Raw genomic sequence first — 5,000 nt, forward strand, 5'->3', positions numbered from 1 at the left:
TGCGCGAGAAAGGTGTGTAACGGACGGGTGCATGGGGAAAGCGCATGCTGTCAAGAGTAAGGGTGAGTGCGCGACTGAGAGTGGAGGTGAGAGTAGTGAGAGTGAAACGGAGCGTGAGCTGGTTGTGATAGGTGAGCGAGGATGTACACCTGGGATGGAAGGATGCACACCTGGAATGGTAGAGCGTGAGTGGGAATGCACGCTGGAATTGGTAGTGAGACACGTGGTTGGGTGTGCGGGTGAGAGCACACCTGTGATCGTCACAAAGGAGGTGACCGAGAAAGGGGCGCGAAGCGGTGTATTGGTGAGGTGTGCGAGCAACGAATGTGTGCCAAAGTGTTCGGTGGTCAGGTGTGTGACCAAGTCGGTGAGCGGAGTGAGTGTACCGAGGTGTGAAAGAAAAGGTACGAGGAGAATGGGAACGGCTGCATGTATGAGCAAGAAAGAGGTAGCGTATGCATGTAAGCCTGCAGGTGAAGCGTCGACGGTAACCGGGTTAAAGGTTAGGTCGACTTTTAGCCGGATCGGGCCCTCGGTGCGTGCCGGGCTTCGCGTGCCGCGAGAACCAGCGGAGATCCGAGCCACGGCGGGTTCGAAAGGACCGCCGTGCGCGATCCACGCTGGGCCTCGCGTGGAGCGGCCGCGTCCGGGCTCCACAAGGCGGAGCGGGCAGCTCGATAGGAAGGGTCGTCATGGCGACCACTTTCTATTGAGACGTGCCGGCAGGTCGAGATCGGGACATTGGATGGCTCCACGCCGAAGTGGTGCATGGGATCTCGGCCCGGGTAAGCCCCCGCCCCGGCCCCGAATGCGGGACGCATCCAGCCGCCAGCACAAAAGAATCCGCGTTCAGTGCTCGGCTGTACGAAGCCGGGCTGTAGATGTGAATTGGCGCACCGAGAGGATGTAATAAGTAGACGGGTGATGTGAATTGGCGCACCGAGAGGATGTAATAAGTAGACGGGTGATGGTGATAGTGATAGTAGTGATTTGAAACGAAATTTAGAAAAGTGAATAGAATTGGCAGTAAATGGAAAATTTTTGAATTGTTGGATTTGGACGAGCGAAATTGGTAGTGAGAGACCCCCGATGTGGTGGGATGGCAAATCCACCATCCCTCACAGGTGGGGGGCAAAGGAGCAATAGATTATGGGGTGTATGGCAGTGAAAACTAGCCCGGGTGGGTTAGGTTATATTGATAGGGATCTAGCGAAGATGACATTAGGTAACGTTAAGATTAGTTAGTGACTGATACCTGTAGTGGGGACGCAGGTAGATTAGTATGGATGATAATGACGAGGGAGCGCAATAGTTTAAAGGGACGACTGGGAAGCGCAAGTTTCAGAAGGGAGTAGTTAGCTGAGATGATGCCGTGTGAGTGAGAATTGAACAGGTGTGATTGCACAGGTGTGCAACTGGACAGGTGTGTGGAGCAGTGTATGAGTGAGTGATGGTGATTGTGTATTGTGATGACCAAGTGGTCCAGGAAGAAAGGAGGGTGCAGGTGGCACCAGGTGAGATTGCACAGGTGTGCAACGACAGGTGAATGGAGGGCAGGTGTATGGAATAAATGGTATGGAGTAATGGAATGGATGGTCGTGGAGTGAGTATGGTGGAAATTGTGGAGTGGAGTGGATGGTGCGAAGGTGTGAATGGGGGAAGAGTGGACCCCCATCACGGATACCCGGGGCGGGTAGTGTAAGTGTTAGGTAGAGGGTATAGGTAAATTGTAGTTGGATATTGGCATCTGTGGTGCGGGTGACAGAATGGTATGTGGATGGGTGCGTTGGTGTTGTGGAAATGGCTGGGCGTGTAGCCTGTTAGTGTGTGTAGTTGGTTGGGCGCTCCACCACTGTGAGGATGTCGGCCAGGTGAGGCCGCAGGTGGGCTCTGGGAGCCGGTAGTAGTTGTTGTGGATGGGGCCCGAGGATCCGGAGGACGGACCCGGGTAGCCCAGTGCCAGAGGGCACCGAGTGGGGTGACAGAGCCAGGAGGGGCCTGCCCCAGTTAGATAGGTTAGGGTGAGGAGCTAGGTAAGCTCGGGTGGCAACTGCAGTGGTGGAGGTGTGCAGGTGGGTAGACCTGTTGGGAGAGGTACACGTCGCAGCCCAGAAATTGTGCTAGAGCACCGGGAGATGAATCGGGGGAGTGAGACCCCAAATTGAGGAGCACCACAGTTTGGCCAATGGGAATTGGTTATTAGAACCCATAGTGTAAGTTGGCCAATGGATTGGCAGGGAAAGACCCCGGGTAGTGTAAAGTGTGTTAAAATCATTTAGAGGATAGTTAGGATGAAGGATCTCCTCACACCATCTGCATCCACTCACCTGAGGTGACAGGTACTCCACACCATGCCATGTTTTGATTATTTTTTATGATGCAAATGTTTGGATTGTGAGACGCATCATGACGTGGGTGTGACATTGTGCGTAATTCCATCTCTCCCTCCTTATGAGGATTGATGATGAATTGGTGATGGCAAATTTTGAAGTAACGGGATTGTGGAGACGAATTTGGTATAAGGGAAATATGGGGAAGACGTGACAGTAGTGACGAATTTGTAAATGTGTAGATTTTTGTACATATGGGGTGGGAACAAGGGTAGGGTAGGTGACAGGGGGGTGACGTACGGTAGGGACGAGCTTTCTCACTTCGGCCTCCGTACGCATTTCACCTTGCATTGCCTTATTGACGTGTACCCTTGTGACCTTACCCCTCGCTCAATTGTCTTTCTTTTGTCTCCCACATGACCTGTGCGCCATTGGGTGCCGATGGGAGCGTGCGTGAGGTGGCCATTGTGCGCCCGAGATTCCCAGAACCAGCATGCATTGCGTTGATGTACCACTTTATGGACCGCTGTTCTGCGGCCAAGTACCACTTGATGGACCCCAGGTTCTGGGGCAGGGCACCTCTGTTGGAAACCGGCCATAGTGGCCAGGGAATCTTGCTTGCGGACCTCGGTAAGGTGGCACCTATGCCAAACAGGTGGACCACCCTTAGTTGGCCCCTGAGGCCCTAAATAAAAATGGACACAAGTTGTGCTTTTTTTTTTTAGTATGTCCAAATAGGCCGCATGAAGCCAGAAGACGTCGGGAAGAACATCGGCCCAGCAGAGAAGGAGAAGACCACCACCAGTTCTTTTGTTGTGTTTATTATGAGCCATGGTAACAGCACCGGATGGTGTTTTTGGGTGCTTTGTGGTGTTTGGGTGCTTTGGTGGTATTGGTACTGGTGCATCGATGCAATGCGTGCTGTCTCCTCCCTCCCAACAGGAATTTCTTTCTCTTGTTCCCTAAAAAGAAAAAGAAAAAAAACACACAGGTCCTGGGTTGCGTTGTAAATAAGAAATCACGTCATTGTAAATAATGCTCCCCACCGTAAATGTATAGTTTCAGAATAATTCCGTAATTCGGTTAGCTGTGGGCTTGAGTCTGTTAGACAGGATGCAATGCAATAGGGGGACATACTTATTTGTGTTTTAAAATTGTCACACTCAGGGTCAGGTTAATTGTAGAGGGAATTACACCTACATGTCACACTCAGTTAAGTCTAGTAGGCCCGAGGACGTGCCTGAAGAAAGGAGGGTGCAGTGTAACGATTTTGAGAAGTGTAACGGGTTTTGAGAAGTGTAACGGGTTTTGAGAAGTGTAACGGGTTTTGAGAAGTGTAACGGGTTTTGAGGAGTGTAACAATTTTGGAGGAAGGGTAACGGATGTGAAGAGTATGGTTTTGGTATGGTAACATCCTGGTAATGTAAATAATGGTCGCAGCCGTCCTCCTAATTAATTTCATAGAACATACACGCAGGTCACGATATATCTTTTAAATAGTGTATTTCCTTATTCCATGTAGGCTAAGTATGTGTTTTCCACTAGATTGACTTTGCATTGTATCAAACAAAATAAGCATAGGCCCTTCCAGTTTCCCCAAAACCTCCCTTCCAATTGCCTTCTGCATTTTGGCTGGTTTTCTTCAAACCACCATTGGCCACGAGGTAAGGTTGGGGAAGAAAGGCGTGTCTCCACCTCGTCGTAAGAGGGAAGGAGTGAACCAGCCCTAACAGCCAATCAACACTGCGGTGAGTGACCCGGTAGGCGGGCCCTCGGAGTCGGCGGCTTGATTTCGCTGGAGGTGATAAAAGCGACTGCAGGGGACTGCTTTACTAGTGGAGTGCAGATGAGAGATGACTGGAGAGGAGCAACGAGGCTGCACCAAGGAGAGGGCTTGAGAGATACGCTGGGGGATGACCTGGAAGAGGAGCGCAATCCACCGCAATACCTACCTGCCTGCCTGCATGCAATATCCCCTGCCGTTGGAGAGACGCGCTGAACGGAGGGAGACGGCTCCACCCCAGGAAGAGGAGCAGGTGTGCCGAGCCAGCGCGTGACGGCCGCGGATACGCGACGGAGGTTTTCCCGCCAAAACCGCGAGGGGTGCTGCGGCCTCCGACCTTGCCTTCCTCTCAAGCCATCAACCTCGAGCGATTACCTGCCTGCAATATCCATCGTGTGAGTGTGAACGTCCTGTCCTACTCGTTTGTCTTGGGGATTAAGTAAATGAAATAGAATAAGTTAACAATGCACTGTGTGACTGCTCTTTTCCATCTATTGCTGTAAATAATATTGGTCGCGCTCTAAAATATTGCTTGTGTGTGTATAATAAATCTGTTCTTCCTCCAAACTCTGTCTTTCTTCTCTCTTCTTCTCTTTCGGTCGCTTTAGAGGTTTCCCGATTGAATATCCGTGGGGCGATCTGGTCAACGTCGGGTGAAATCGGGTTTTAATCGGGGAGTAACTGTTCGGACGCGGTTAAATACACCACCGCTCGGTCCATATAACATCTAAAAGCCGCGTCTGTAACAATATATAGCCTATATTACAAATTGTAATACATACATACATATATATATATATATATATATATATACACACACACACACACACAATATATAGCCTATATTACAAATTGTAATACATACATATATATATACACACAATATA

The 5,000-nt window shown here is 50.3% G+C and overlaps 1 protein-coding gene across 6 annotated transcripts in view; it reads right to left on the reverse strand.

Moving 5' to 3' along the window:
* Positions 1–5,000, reverse strand: part of RIPOR1 (RHO family interacting cell polarization regulator 1) — a 184,187-nt gene that overhangs the window by 105,884 nt on the left and 73,303 nt on the right. The window lies entirely within an intron of this gene.

Source organism: Myxine glutinosa, chromosome 9, assembly GCF_964187855.1.
Source record: "Myxine glutinosa chromosome 9, kmMyxGlut1.1, whole genome shotgun sequence".
Lineage (NCBI taxonomy): Eukaryota > Metazoa > Chordata > Myxini > Myxiniformes > Myxinidae > Myxine > Myxine glutinosa.